This window comes from Balaenoptera physalus (genome assembly GCF_965194825.1).
Source record: "Balaenoptera physalus genome assembly, chromosome: 15".
NCBI lineage: Eukaryota > Metazoa > Chordata > Mammalia > Artiodactyla > Balaenopteridae > Balaenoptera > Balaenoptera physalus.
The window spans coordinates 26791035-26807621 of record NC_138894.1 but is presented as its reverse complement, the minus strand read 5'-3'; the positions used below and the strand labels follow the sequence as shown (position 1 = coordinate 26807621).

The window sequence follows — 16587 nt, the reverse complement described above, 5'->3', positions numbered from 1 at the left end:
AGCTGCCCAATTTTCCCAACACCATTTATTGAAGAGATTGTCTTTTCCCCATTGTATATTCTAGCCTCCTTTGTTGTAGATTAACTGACCTTATAAGGATGGGTCTATTTCTAGGGTCTCTATTCTGTTCCATTGATCTATGTGTCTGTTTTTGTGCCAGTACCATTTTGTTTTAATTACTATAGCTTTGTAGTATAGTTTGAAATTAGGCTGCATGATATCTCCAACATTGTCCTTCTTTCTCAATATTGCTTTGGCTATTTGAGGTCTTCTGTGTTCCATAAAATTTTAGGATGATTTGTTCTAGTTCTGTGAAAAATTCCTTTGGTATTTTGGTAGGAATTACATTGAGTCAGTAGATACCTTTGAGTAGTATGGACATTTAAACAATACTAATTTTTCCAATCCATGAGCACAGTATATCTTTCCATTTATTTGTGTCATCTTCAGTTTCTTTCAATGATGTCTTATAATTTTTAGTGAACAGGTCTTTTACCTCCTTTATTAAATTTATACCTAGGCATTTTATGCTTTTTTTATGCAATTGTAAATGGGATTGTTTTTCTTAATTTCTCTTTCACATAGTTAGTTGTTAGTGTAAAAAATGCAACAGATTTCTGTATATTAATTTTGTGTCTCATAAGTTTACAAAATTTATTATTATTTTTTGGTGGTGTCTTTGGATTTTCCATATACAGTGTCAGATTATAGGCCAATAGTGACAATTTTGTTTCTTCTCTTCCAATCAGGATGTATTTTATTTCTTTTTCTTGTCTGATTGCTGTGGCTAAGATTTCCAATACAATGTTGAATAAAATTGTCAAGAGTGGGCATCCTTGTGTTGTTCCTGATCTTAAAGGAAAAGCTTTCACTGTTGACTATGTTAGTTGTGGGTCTGTTACATATGACTTTTATTATGTTGAGGTATGTTTCCTCTATACCAACTTTGTTGAGAGTTTTAATCACAAATGGGCACTGAATTTTGTCAAAAGATTTTTCTGCATCTGCTAAGATGATCATGTGATTTTTAATTACCTCCATTTTGTTAAAGTGGTTTATCATACAGATTGATTTGTAGATATTGAACCATCCTTGCATCCCTGCATTCCAGTTAACCATGGTGTATGATCCTTCTAATGTATTGTTAAATTTGTTTTACAAATATTTTGTTGTGGATTTTTGTATCTATGTTCATCAGGGATATTGTCCGGTAGTTTTCTGTTCTTGCACTGTTTTGTTTGGTTTTAGAATAAGGGTAATGCTGGCCTCATAGAACATGTTTGGAAGCATTCTTTTCTCTTCAATTTTTTGGAATTGTTAAGAATGATGGTGTTAAATCTTCTTTAATTATTTTGTAGAAGCCATTTGGTCCTAGATTTTTGTTTGTTGGGTTTTTAATTACTCATTCAGTTTCATTGTTAGTAATCGGTCTGTTCAAATTTTCGATTTTTTCCTGATTTACTCTTCTAAGATTGTATGGTTCTGTGAATTTATCCATTTCCTTTAGTTTGTCCAATTTGTTGCCATATAATTATTTGTAGTAATCTCTTATGTTTGTTTGTAATTCTGTGCTATTGATTGTAATGTCTCTTTTTACATTTTGAATTTTATATATTTGGGCCCTCTCTTTTTCTCTTGTTTAGTTTTGCTAATAGTTTGTCAATTTTGTTTATCTTTTCAAAAAACCAGCTCTGAGTTTTATTAATCTTTTCTAAATTTTTAAGAAATTTTAGCCTCCCTTTCATTTATTTCCACTCTGATCATTATTATTTCCCTCCTTTTGCTGACTTTGGGCTTTGTTTGCCCACCTCTTCATTGATAAACACCTTTATCATTATGTAATGCTCTTATTTGTCTTTTGTTACAATCATTGTTTTAAAGTATATTTTGTCTAATATGAGTACTGCTACCTCAGCTTGTATTTTTTTCATTTTTATGTGTATGTAATATCTTTTTCCATACCTCCACTTTTAGTTCATGTGTGTCTTTAGTTCTGAAGTGAGTTTCTTGTAGGTCTTGTTATTTATCCACTAATCTACTCTATGTCTTTTGATTGAAGTATTTAGACAGTTTACATTAATAGTGATTATTGATAGGTATGCACTTATTGCCATTTTGTTAATTGTTTTCTGGTTGTTTTTGTAGCTCTTCTCTGTTCTTTTCTCCTTCTCTTGTTCTCGTCCCTGGAAGTTTGATTTTCTTTAGTGTTTTGTTTGGTTTCCTTTGTTTATTGTGTATCTATTGCAGGTAGTTACCATGTAGTTAATATATATATATATATATATATATATATATATATATATATGTATGTATGTAAAATAGTTTATCTTAAGCTGATATTCACTTAACTTTGACTGCAAATTAAGCTAATTTTAGTTGTGAATTTTCTTATTTAAATCTGCAGTTCATCATTATTTTAAAGCTGGTTTCCATTACTATTTTATTTTATTTGAAACCCATGAAATTATCTTTGTATAACGTATGCTGAGGATTTCTAAACTATTTTCATACATGTGAATATTAATAGCAATTTCAAAAAAAGGAAAAAAAAAACTTTTCCTGATGGACAAATGTTTGGGGAACATGTGCTTATACTAAGTGCAAATGTTTATTTACAGTAAAATATTTGAAATATTAGAAAATTTACATATTAATAGACTTTATTTTTATTGCAGGGCAGAAAAGAGTATGCAAGATTTTGGAAAATTAATTCATGAGAGCACGCTCCTTGATGGACATGCTTTATACCAAATATTTTGAGGAGTCCTAGTTACCAAATACCCACTGGTAAAAGTTCTGACAAGCAAAATCTGTATTCTCTACCATGCCAGACCTCATTTTCCCCCAGATATTGTTCTTATATTAAAATTTACCTTTATGAAACAGATTGTAAATAAAGAAACAGAGTGTAAACAGAATGTAAATAAAGGTTTATTTTTCAGGATTAAATAATAGTACAGAGTTTTAATCAAGGCTTAATAAGTGCTTTGAGAATGGTGTAGAGATGGTGGTGCAAAGGAGAGTGAGTAGGTTGAATTAAGGAAAGGCAATCATGTGGAGGGCTATTTCTCTTTTAATAAGGTTCTTGCCTTTGTGCTCAAGACATGCATTATCAATGTGATCCTCCTCTTCCATCCTTCTTTGAGACAGCATGACTTCTCCTCTTGAAAAAATTAAAATATCTCAGCTGTGATGTAATGTTTCTTCTGTGAATTAAGGAAGGCTGAAAACACAAAGTTGGAATATTTCCTATTTTGTGAAAATATATAAATATATCCTACAGAAGAAATTGTCCAAAATAATTTCTATGCATTTGTAAGAATAATGAATGGAAATGGGAGGAAAAGTCTTCTTAAAATGAATGCATTGTTATACTTCTATAAAAGGTGACTTAAAAAATCTTTTGCACAAAATATATAATCATGATGATCAGTAATCTCTACCAAATTCTTCTTTAGAAAATAAGTTCCAAAAGTAAACTTTCCTAATTTTTTAATGAAATCAAAACAACTTATTTACAAATACCTGCAACTAGATTATAATCTCCTTGTATTTAAGTCTGTATTATAATTTCAGTTATTTCACAGTATTTAAAATAATGTTCGGTAATCCCTTAGAGGTTCAAACAATTTTCTGAAAAGAAGAAAAAAAGAAGTGATAATGATATGTTCCTTTCATACAAAGAAGTGATTTACAATAATATTTTCCCTTCTTATTCACATGAAAAGTATAGTGATTGTTGGAGGCTGGTAAAAGGAGTTGAATCTTACAGCATAGGTATGAATGATGATGGAGCAAATATGTCCTCATGCACATAGTGACAATCATTTGGTACTAGTGAATAATTATTAGCCCTTGAATTTTGAAGTCTCCACTATTTTAGATCCTTCTCAATCTAATTTCAATTTTTCAACTTTCTATCTGAAAAGTCTTCAAGTTAAACATATTATTCTAGACGTTTCTGAGTTTTCCTGCTCTATCCAAACCCTTTGTGCCCATCTGTATTTCATGCCATATCTTTTTCTTTCTTTACAATCATTCACATCTTATCTATCTTTCAAGACCTACCGAAAGTTCAATATGTTCCATGAAGAGATGTATTTACCAGAAACTCAGTGAAAAGGAAGCAGTTGTGCTGTAGACAGATCAGAAAATGACAGTGTAGCAAGACCATGGATTAGGACTAAGAAAAGTAGATTCAAATATTCGTTGCATTAATAATTCAGTGATGTAAAGCAAACTAATGAATAGTTTTAATATTAGGTTTTTCCATTTGGTAGTTGAGAATAAAAATAAGTAGGATCCAAAATTGCTAACTAGATTAAATACCATGTTTAAGTAAGAAATATGAGAGGGTAAGAAAGGGAAGGTATGCATATTTCTCCATTATATGTTAAGTATTCTGCATGTGGTAGGCCCTTGACACATGTCACTTTTCTCTCCCCACCTCTGCTCAACTGAAGAACAAGAACGACATCAATATGTCATTGGATGTGTGTGTGTGTGTGTTTGTACAGACGCTTTGTAGTGCTGGGTCCAGTATTATATACATAATTTTCTCAATAAATATTCTGTTAATGCTTGACTGATTCTAAGAATTAAATTTGTCAATTCTTATTAATAAAAGGGGAAATGGAAAAATGAGAGAAAGCTAAAAATGGATCATATATCACAATTAAGACTTATGGGAGAGACCTTCAAGATGGCAGAGGAGTAAGACGTGGAGATCACCTTTCTCCCCACAAATACATCAGAAATACATCTACATGTGGAACAACTTCTACAGAACACCTGCTGAAAGCTGGCAGAAGACCTCAAATTTCCAAAAAGGCAAGAAACTCCCCATGTACCTGGGTAGGGCAAAAGAAAAAAACAGAGACAAAAGAATAGGGACAAGACCTGTACCTCTTGGAGGGAGCTGTGAAGGAAGAAAAGTTTCCATACACTAGGAAGCCCCTTCACTGGTGGAGACAGCAGGGAGGGGAAGCTTCGGAGCCATGGAGAAGAACACAGCAATAGGGGTACAGAGGACAAAGCAGAGAGATTCCCGCACAGAGGATCAGTGCCAACCAGCACTCACCAGGCTGAGACACTTGTCTGCTCACCTGCTGGGGCTGGTGGGGGTTGGAAGCAGAGGCTCCAGCATCAGAGGTCAGAGACCAGGGAAAGAAGAGAGGGTGGCTGTGTGAACACAGCCTGAAGAGGGTTAATGTGCCATAGCTAGCTGGAAGGGAGTCCAGGAAAAAGTCTGGAACTGCCTAAGAGGCAAGAGACCATTGTTTTGGGGTGCACGAGGAGAAGGGATTCAGAGCACTGTCTAAATGAGCTCCAAAGACAAGAGCAAGCCACAGCTATCAGCGCAGACAGCACAGATGGGCATGAAACACTAAGGCTGCTGCTGCAGCCACCAAGAAGCCTGTGTGCAAGCACAGGTCACTATCCACACCTCCCCTCCTGGGATCCTGTCCAGCCCTCCACTGCCAAGGTCCCGTGATCCAGAGACAACTTCCCCAGGAGAACACATGGCACACCTCAGGCTGTTGCAATGTCATGCTGGCCTCTGCTGCCACTGCCTCATCCCACATACTGTACCCCTCACTCTCCCCAGCCTCAGCGAGCCAGAGATCCCTAATTAGCTGCTACTTTAACCCTGTCCAGTCAGAGCAAAGAACAGATGCCCTCTGGTGACATACATGCAGAGGTGGGGCCAAATCCAAAGCTGAACTCCAGGAGCTGTGCGAACAAAGAAGAGAAAGGGAAATTTCTCCAAGCAGCCCCAGGAGCAGCAGATTAAATCTCCACAATCAACTTGATGTACCCTGCATCTCTGGAATACCTGAATAGACAACAAATCATACCAAAATTGCGGCAGTGGACTTTGGGAGCAACTGTAGACTTGGGGTTTGCTTTCTGCATCTAATTTGTTTCTAGTTTTATGTTTATCTTAGTTTAGTATTTAGAGTTTACTATTGTTGGTAGATTTGTTTACTGATTTGGTTGCTGTCTTCCATTTTTTAAAAAATATATAGATATATATACTTTTTCCCTTTTCTTTTTTTTTAGTTAGTGTGTATGCTTCTTTGTGTGATTTTGTCTGTATAGCTTTGCTTTTGCCATTTGTCCTAGGGTTCTGTCTGTTGTATATTTTTTTCTTTTTTTAAGTATAGTTTTTAGCACTTGTTACCATTGGTGGATTTGTTTTTTGGTTTGGGTGCTCTTTTCTTTCTTTCTTTCTTTCTTTCTTTCTTTCTTTCTTTCTTTCTTTCTTTCTTTCTTTCTTTTTTTTTTTCTTTTCTTTATTACCCGAAATTTTTTTTAAGAATGTTTTAATTTAATAACTTTATTTTATTTTATTTCATTTTTTTCTTTCTTTTTTCCTTTTTTCTCCCTTTTCTTCAGAGCCATGTGGCTGACACGGTCTTGGTGCTCCAGACAGGTGTCAGGCCTGTGCCTCTGAGGTGGGAGAGCCAAGTTCAGGACATTGGTCCACCAGAGACCTCTGGGCTCCATGAAGTATCAAAGAGCGAAAGCTCTCCCAGAGGATCTCCATCTCAATGCTAAGACCCAGCTCCACTCAACGACCAACAAGTTACAGTGCTGAACAATCTTTGCCAGACAACTAGCAAGACAGGAACACAACTCCACCTATTGGCAGAGAGGTTGCCTAAAATCATAATAAGGTAACAGACACCCAAAAACACACGACCAGACATGGTTCAACCCACCAGAAAGACAAAAGCCAGCCTCGTCCACCAGAACACAGGCACCATTCCCTTCCACCAGGAGGCCTACACAACACACTGAACCAACCTTAGCCAGTGGGGGCAGACACCAAAAACAACAGGAACTACGCACCTGCAGCCTGTGTAAATGAGATCCCAAACACAGTAAGTTAAGCAAAAAGAGAAGACAGAGAAACAAACAGCAGATGAAGGAGCAAGGTAAAAACCCACCAGACCAAACAAATGAAGGGGAAATAGGCCTTCTACCTGAAAAACAATTCAGAGTAACGATAGGAAACGTGATCCAAAATCTTGGAAACAGAATGGAGAAAATACAAGAAACGTTTAACAAGGACCTAGAAGAACTAAAGAGCCAAAAAAATGATGAAAAACACAATAAATGAAATTAAAATTACTCTAGAAGGAATCAATAACAGAATAACTGAGGCAGAAGAACGGATAAGAGACCTGGAAGATAAACTAGTGGAAATAACTACCACAGAGTAAAATAAAGGAAAAAGGATGAAAAGAATTGAGGACAGTCTCAGAGACCTCTGGGACAACATTAAATGCACCAGCATTCGAATTATAGGGGTCCCAGAAGAAGACAAGAAAAATAAAGGCTTTGAGAAAATATTTGAAGTAATTGTTTAAAATAATTTGAAGTAATAGTTGAATAGTAATTTGAAGTAATAGTTGAACACATCACAAATATAGGAAAGGAAATAGTCAATCAAGTCCAGGAAGCAAAGAGAGTCCATTACAGGATAAATCTAAGGACAAACATGTCAAGACATATATTAATCAAACTAAAAAAATTAAATGCAAAGAAAAATTATTAAAAGCAGCAAGGAAAAAACAACAAATAACATACAAAGGAATCTCCATAAGGTTAGCAGCTGACCTTTCAGCAGAAACTCTGCAAGCCTAAAGGGAGTAGCAGGACATATTTAAAGTGATGAAAAGGAAAAACCTGCAACCAAGATTACTCTAAGCAGCTAGGATCTCATTCAGATTTGATGGAGAAATTAAAACCTTTAGAGCCAAGCAAAAGCTAAGAGAATTCAGCACCACCAAACCAGTTTTATAAAAAATGATAAAGGAACTTCCCTAGGCAGGAAACACAATGGAAGGAAAAGACCTAAAACAAAAAATCAAAAACAATTAGGAAAATGGTAATAGGAACATACATATCGATAACTACCTTAAATGTAAATGGATTAAATGCTCCAACCAAAAGACATAGACTGGTTGAATGGATACAAAAACAAGACCCGTATATATGCTGTCTACAAGAGACCCACTTCAGACCTAGGGACACATGCAGACTGAAAGTGAGGGGATGGAAAAAGATATTCTATGCAAATGGAAATCAAAAGGAAGCTGGAGCCGCAATTCTCATTAGACAAAACCTACTTTAAAATAAAGACTATTACAAGAGGCAAAGAAGGACACTACATAATGACCAAAGGATCAATCCAAGAAGAAGTTAAAATAATTATAAATATTTATGTACCCAACAGAGGAACATCTCAATACATAAGGCAAATGTTAATAGCCATAAAAGGGGAAATCGATAGTAACACAATCATAGTAGGGGACTTTAACACCCCACTTTCACCAATGGACACATCTTCCAAAATGAAAATAAATAAGGAAACACAAGCTTTAAATGATTCATTAAACAAGATGGACTTAATTGACATTTATAGGACATTCCATCCAAAAAGAACAGAATACTCGTTCTTCTTAAGTGCTCATGGAACATTCTCCAGGGGAGATCATATGTGGGGTCACAAATCAAGCCTTGATAATTTAAGAAAGTTGAAAGCATATTGAGTATCTTTTCCGACTACAGCGCTATGAGACTAGATATCAATTACAGGAAAAAATCTGTAAAAAATACAAACACATGGAGGCTAAACAATACACTACTAAATAACCAAGAGATCACTGAAGAAATCAAAGAGGAAATCTAAAAAAATACCTAGAAACAAATGACAATGAAAATATGACAACCAAAAGCCTATGGGATGCAGCAAAAGTAACTCTAAGAGGTAAGTTTATTGCAATATAATCCTACCTTAAGAAACAAGAAACACCTCAAATAAACACCTTAACATTACACCTAAAGCTATTAGAGAAAGAAGAGCAAAAAAACCCAAAGCTGGTAGAAGGAAAGAAATCATAAAGAGCAAATAGAAATTAATGAAAAAGAAATGAAAAGAAATGGAATACAAAGGCTCCTGAGAGATTACTACAAGCAACTATATGCCAATAATATGGACAACCTGGAAGAAATGGACAAATTCTTAGAAAAGCACAACCTTCCGAGACTGAACCAGGAAGAAATAGAAAATATAAACAGAACAAACATAAGCACTGAAAATGAGACTCTGATTTAAAATCTTCCAACAAACAAAAGCCCAGGACCAGGTGGCTTCACAGGAGAATTCTATCAAACATTTAGAGAAGAGCTAACACCTATCCTTCTCAAACTCTTCCAAAATATAACAGAGGGAGGAACATTCCCAAACTCATTCTATGAGGCCACCATCACCCTGATACCAAAATCAGACAAAGATGTCACAAAGAAAGAAAACTACAGGCCAGTATCACTGATGAACATAGATGCAAAAGTCCTCAACAAAATACTAGCAAACAGAATCCAACAGCACGTTAAAAGGATAATACACCATGATCAACTGGATTTTATCCGAGGAATGCAAGGATTCTTCAGTATACACAAATCAATCAATGTGATTATCCATATTAACAAAGTGAAGGAGAAAAACCATATGATCATCTCAATAGATGCAGAAAAAGCTTTCACAAAATTCAACACCCATTTATGATAAAAACCCTCCAAAAAGTAGGCATAGAGGGAATTTAACCCATAATAATAAAGGCCATATATGATAAACCCACAGCCAACATCATTCTCAATGGTGAAAAGCTGAAACCATTTCCTCTAAGATCAGGAACAAAACAAGGTGGTCTACTCTCACCACTATTATTCACATAGTTTTGGAAGTTTTAGCCACAGCAATCTAAGAAGAAAAAGAAATAAAAGGAATCCAAATCAGAAAAGAAGAAGTAAAGCTGTCACTCTTTGCAGATGACATGATACTGTACATTGAGAATCCTAACAATGCTACCAGAAAACTACTAGTGCTAATCAATGAATTTGGTAAAGTAGCAGGATAGAAAATTATTGCACAGAAATCACTTGCATTCCTATACACTAATGATGAAAAATCTGAAAGAGAAATTAAGGAAACACTCCCATTTACCATTGCAACAAAAGGAATCAAATACGTAGGAATAAACCTACCTAAGAAGACAAAAGACCAGTATGCAGAAAATAATAAGACACTGATGAAAGAAAATAAAGATGATACAAACAGATGGAGAGATATACCATGTTCTTGGATTGGAAGAATCAACATTGTGAAAATGATTATATTACCCAAAGCAATCTACAGATTCAATGCAATCCCTATCAAGCTACCAGTGGAATTTTTCACAGAACTAGAACAAAAAATTTCACAATTTGTATGGAAACACAAAAGACACCGAATAGTCAAAGCAGTCTTGACAAAGAAAAATGGAACTGGAGGAATCAGGCTCCCTGACTTCAGACTATACTACAAAGCTACAGTAATCAAGACAGTATGGTACTGGCACAAAAACAGAAATATAGATCAACGGAACAGGATAGAAAGCCCAGAGATAAACCCATGCACATTTGGTCACCTTACTCTTAGTAAAAGAGGCAAGAATATACAATGGAGAAAAGACAGCCTCTTCATTAAGTGGTGCTGGGAAAACTGGACAGCTACAGGGAAAAGAATGAAATTAGAACCCTCCCTGACACCATACACAAAAATAAATTCAAAGTGGATTAAGGACTCCAATGTAAGGCCAGACACTATAAAACTCTTAGAGGAAAACATAGGTAGAACACTATGACATAAATCACAGCAAGATCCTTTTTGACCCACCTCCTAGAGAAACGGAAATAAAAACAAAAATAAACAAATGGGACCTAATGAAACTTAAAAGCTTTTGCACAGCAAAGGAAACCATAAATAAGACGAAAAGACAACCCTCAGAATGGGAGAAAATATTTGCAAATGAAGCAACTGACATAGGATTAATCTCCAAAATTTACAAGCAGCTCATGCAGCTCAATATGAAAACAAAACAAAACAAAACAACCTAATCCAAAAATGGACAGAAGACCTAAATAGACAATTCTCCAAAGAAGATATGCAGATTGCCAACCAACACATGAAACAATGCTCAACATCGTTAATCATTAGAGAAATGCAAATCAAAACTACAATGAGATATCACCTCACACCTGTCAGAATGGCCATCATCAAAAAATCTACAAACAGTAAAACAGTAAATGCTGGAGAGGGTGTGGAGAAAAGGGAACCCTCTTGCACTGTTGGTGGGAATGTAAATTGATACAGCCACTATGGAGAACAGTATGGAGGTTCCTTCAAAAACTAAAAATAGAACTACCATGTTACCCAGCAATCCCACTAGTGGATATATACCCTGAGAAAACCATAGTTCAAAAAGAGTCATGTACCACAATGTTCATTGCAACTCTATTTACAATAGCCAGGACATGGAAGCAACCTAAGGGTCCATCAACAGATGAATGGATAAAGAAGATGTGGCACACATATACAATGGAATATTACTCAGCCATAAAAGGAAACAAAATTGAGTTATTTGTAGTGAGATGGATGGACCTAGAATCTGTCATACAGAGTGAAGTGTAAGTCAGAAACAGAAAAAAAAATACCATATGCTGACACATATATATGATATCTAAAAAAGCCAACATGGTCTGAAGTACCTACGGGTAGGACAGGAATAAACTTGCGGATGTAGAGAATGGACTTGAGGACATGGGGAAGGGGAAGGGTAAGCTGGGATGAAGTGAGAGAGTGGCATGTACATAGATACACTAACAAATGTAAAGTAGATAGCTAGTGGGAAGCAGCCACATAGCACAGGGAGATCAGGTCGGTGCTTTGTGACCACCTAGAGGGATGGGATATGGAGGATGGGAGGGAGACGCAAGAGGGAGGAAATATGGTGATATATGTATACGTATAGCTGATTCACTTTCTTATAAAATGAAACTAACACACCATTGTAAAGCAATTATACCCCAATAAAGCTGTTTTTAAAAAAAGACTTATGGAATATTCGTTTTCCCCTATAACTTAGTGTAGACTCTTTTAAGATACCTGAAAGATTGACACTATTTCTATATATATTTAATTACCAAAGCTCCAATTGATTTTGGCTAAAGAGCAGCAGCCCGTTTGGGTAAATCTAGAGCCCTTCTTGGGCTGAGGGCCCAGTTTTGCTAACAGTGCACATTCTGGGAATACTGTGAGCAATTCTGTTTATCTAAGAGTTCAGCCTCATGCTTGACTTTGCAAGTGCAGCTGTAAATTTCAGGTGATTTACAGAGTGGAAGCACACCAAATCTGAAATTATAATGGAGTTCAAGGCTCACAGCATCTTTTGTTAGATGCTCTGGTTTTATGATTTTGGGTTGATGCCACCACATTTTTCTTCCAAGTGCAATAAAAAATGATGCCAGTCAAGCTGAAAAGCTAAACAACCACTTTACTTTTATTGAATCTGTAGCTAATGTACTGAAATAGCAGGGGTTTTGCTGCAAGTATAATTTTGGGTTTTGTCTGGGCATCTCTTTATGCCTTAAAAATGGGTTTGCATTGAGGACAAGTGAGTTACCTAAAAGATCTAATGATAAAGACGCAGGACATGACCTTATTGTGCTGACAGATGCCCACCTAGAACCAGTGAGAAAGAAACACTGATTTAGAGATCATGGGGATTGTGAAGCCATCTCCTAAAAACCATCATACAAGACTAACTATTTGTAGATTTAGGCAGTTGCTTAACCTCTGCAGGTTTCACTTTTCTTATCAATAATTTGATAGAGTTTGTGTTGATGACCTTCAGTTTCCTTCAAAGTCCAGCAGTGTACTCTTTTAAGGAAACTTTCATGCTTAATTTGTTTGTTTGTTTATTTGTTGATTTGACACTGAATGTTTTCCTAAAAACTTTTCCCAAAAGTGATGTTATCTTCCTGGGATATGGAAAATTAAGCACAGGTTTTTTATTCCTATTTATGTTACAATTCTGATTACAATAAAAAATTACAATTTTTGATCCCATTTGTTAATCACATAAGAAACAGTCTCTATATCTGTAGAAGCAAAGGGAACAAGGGAAAGCACTACTCTCATGACTGTGGAGTCTTAATATAAGTCATTATTACCTAAGGTTGAATCATACTGTATGTATGATAAAGTCCCAAGGAAACCTCATTTCTTCTAATCCTATTCACATTTAACTAATAATTTTGAACACTTACTATCTCTTACACATTATCCTAGGGAATTATACCTGCATTGTTGAATGTTATCATCAAAACAGCCTTACTGAAGGTCACAAGTGAGTAAGAAGATTCTAACTCTGATCTTCTAATTCCAAACTTAGCAGTCTTTCATAATACCTTTTCTATTAAATCCTGCTTCTTACTACCACTCAGCACAAACTGGAGGCAGCATTCAACCTAGATTCCTACCATAATCTTAGCTTCATTCCATCCTCAAAATCATCTATGCTTTTTGGAATTGTTTGTTGTCATTCTGTCCTAGGGTATGCAAACTTTACACTTACATTAACATTCAAATGATGTTCCAATCCTCATCAGGAACTCTTAATAATAATTACATCAGATTTCACCAATTCCCTTTTCTGAATATTTTTAGTGAATTTTGTCTGCATCACTTTTGGATGCAATTTTAAGCTCTCATATTATTATTTATTAAATTAGTGTTTGCTTATAAGCTCCTTTTCGAAAAAAGCATATTTCTCTGGCCACACATAAGATTTATAATAATTATTGTTTAACCCATCCATTTGTTCAATAAAATTTTTAACATTCTTTGCTCTGAAACATGCAAATACAATAAAGTATTCTTAATACTTTGGAAATTCAAAGAGTAAGATAGGGTTACAGACACTCAAACAAATAAATTAAAATATTACTACAGGAGGAGCTTCAAGATGGCGGAAGAGTAAGACGTGTAGATCACCTTCCTCCCCACAAATATATCAGAAATATATGTGGAACAACTCCTACAGAACACCTACTGAAGGCTGGCAGAAGACCTCAGACCTCCCAAAAGGCAAGAAACTCCCCACATACCTGGGTAGGGCAAAAGAAAAAAGAAAAAACAGAGATGAAAGAATAGGAACGGGACCTGCACCAGTGGGAGGGAGCTGTGAAGGAGGAAAGTTTTCCACACACTAGGAAGCCCCTTCACGGGCGGAGACTGCAGGTAGTGGAGGGGGGAAGCTTTAGGAGCCACAGAGGAGAGCGCAGCAACAGGGGTGCAGAGGGCAAAGCGGAGAGATTGCAACACAGAGGATCAGTGTCATCCAGCACTCATCAGCCCGAGAGGCTTGTCTGCTCACCCGCTGGAACTGGTGGGGCCTGGGAGCTGAGGCTCGGGCTTCGGAGGTTAGACCCCAGGGAGAGGACTGGGGTTGGCTACATGAACAGAGCCTGAAGGGGGCTAATGCGCCAAGGATAGCCAGGAGGGAGTCCAGGAAAAGGTCTGGAACTGCCGAAGAGGCAAGAGACTTTTTCTTGCCTCTTTGTTTCCAGGTGCATGAGGAGAGGGGATTAAGAGCGCCGATTAAAGGAGCTCCAGAGAAGGGTGCAAGCCGTGGCTATAAGTGCAGACCCCAGAGATGGGCATGAGGTGCTAAAGATGCTGCTGCAGCCACCAAGAATCCTGTGTGCAAGCACAGGTCACTATCTACTCCCCCCTTTTGGGGAACTGGTGCAGCCTGCCACTGCCAGGGTCCTGTAATACAGGGACAACTTCGCCTGGAGAACACATGGCGCGCCTCAGGCTGGTGCAATGTCACGCCGGCCTCTGCCTCCACAGGCTCACCACACACAACATACACCTCCCTCTCCCTGGCCTGAGTGACCCAGATCCCCCGAAGCAGCTGCTCCTTTAACCCCATCCTGTCTGAGCAAAGAAGAAATGCCCTCAGGTGACCTACACACAGAGGTGGGTCCAAATCCAAAGCTGAACCCCAGGAGATGTGCAAACAAAGAAGAGAAAGGGAAATTTCTCCCAGCAGCCTCAGGAGCAGCAGATTAAATCTCAACAATCAACTTGATGTACGCTGCATCTGTGGAATACCTGAATAGAAAATGAATCATACCAAACTGAGTAGATGGACTTTGAGAGCAACGATATATATATATGTTTTCCCTTTCTCTCTTTTTCTGAGTGTGTATCTGTATGCTTCGGTGTGTGATTTTGTCTGTATAGTTTTGTTTTTACCATTTGTCCTAGGGTTCTTTCCTTTTTTTTTTTTTTTTTTTTAGTATAGTTTTTAGCACTTGTTATAACTGGTGGATTTGTTTTTTGGTTTGGTTGCTCTCTTCTTTCTTTCTTTCTTTTTTTTATTACATGTTAAATTTTTTTAATAATAATTTTTTTATTTTAATAACTTTATTTTATTTTATTTTACTTCATTTTATCTTCTTTCTTTCTTTTTTTTTCTCCCTTTTATTCTGAGCTGTGTGGATGACAGGTTCTTGGTGCTCCAGCTAAGTGTCAGGGCTGTGCTTCTGAGGTGGGAGAGCCAAGTTCAGGACACTGGTCCACAAGACACCTCCCAAATCCATGTAATATCAAATGGCAAAAATCTCCCAGAGATCTCCATTTCAACGCCAAGACCCAGCTCAACTCAATGACCAGAAAGCTACAGTGCTGGACACCCTATGCCAAACAACTAGCAAGAGAAGAGCAAAACCACATCCATTAGCAGAGAGGCTGCCTAAAATCATAATAAGCCCACAGACATCCACAAAACACACCACCAGACGTGGACCTACCCACTAGAAAGACAAGGCCCAGCCTCATCCACCAGAACACAGGCACTAGTCCCCTCCACCAGGAAGGCTACACAATTCACTGAACCAACATTAGCCACTGTGGACAGACACCAAAAACAACGGGAACTACGAACCTGCAGCCTGTGAAAAGGAGACCCCAAACACAGTAAGATAAGCAAAATGAGACGACAGAGAAACACACAGCAGATGAAGGAGAAAGGCAAAAACTCACCAGACCTAACATTGAAGAGGAAATAGGCAGTCTACATGAAACACAATTCAGAATAATGAGAGTAAAGATGATCCAAAATCTTGGAAATAGAATGAAGAAAATACAAGAAACATTTAACAAGGACCTAGAAGAACTAAAGAGCAAATAAACAGTGTTAAACAACACAATAAATAAAATTAAAAATTCTCTGGAAGGGATCAATAGCAGAATAAATGAGGCACAAGAGTGGATAAGTGACATAGAAGATAAAATAGTGGCAATAACTACTGCAGAGCAGAATAAAGAAAAAAGAATGAAAAGAATTGAGGACAGTCTCAGAGACCTCTGGGACAACATTAAACACACCAATATTTGAATTATAATGGTCCCAGAAGAAGAAGAGAAAAAGAAAGGGACTGAGAAAATATTTGAAGAGGTTATAGTTGAAAACTTCCCTAATACGGGAAAGGAAATAGTTAATCAAGTCCTGGAAGCACAGAGAGTCCCAAACAGGATAATCCAAGGGGAAACACACCAAGACACATATTAATCAAACTAACAAAAATTAAATGCAAAGAAAAGATATTAAAAGCAGCAAGGGAAAAATAACAAATAACACACAAGGGAATCCCCATAAGGTCAACAGCTGATCTTTCAGCAGAAAC

At 36.8% G+C, this 16587-nt stretch overlaps 1 long non-coding RNA gene across 1 annotated transcript in view; it reads left to right on the top strand.

The window, feature by feature from the left end:
- The window catches only part of LOC309644423, a 256968-nt gene extending 241685 nt beyond the window's left edge, over positions 1–15283 (top strand). The window contains exon 2 of the long non-coding RNA XR_014254418.1: positions 8890–15283. This is a non-coding gene — a long non-coding RNA (uncharacterized lncRNA). The remainder of the gene's footprint in view (positions 1–8889) is intronic.
- The last annotated feature ends 1304 nt before the right edge of the window (positions 15284–16587 follow it).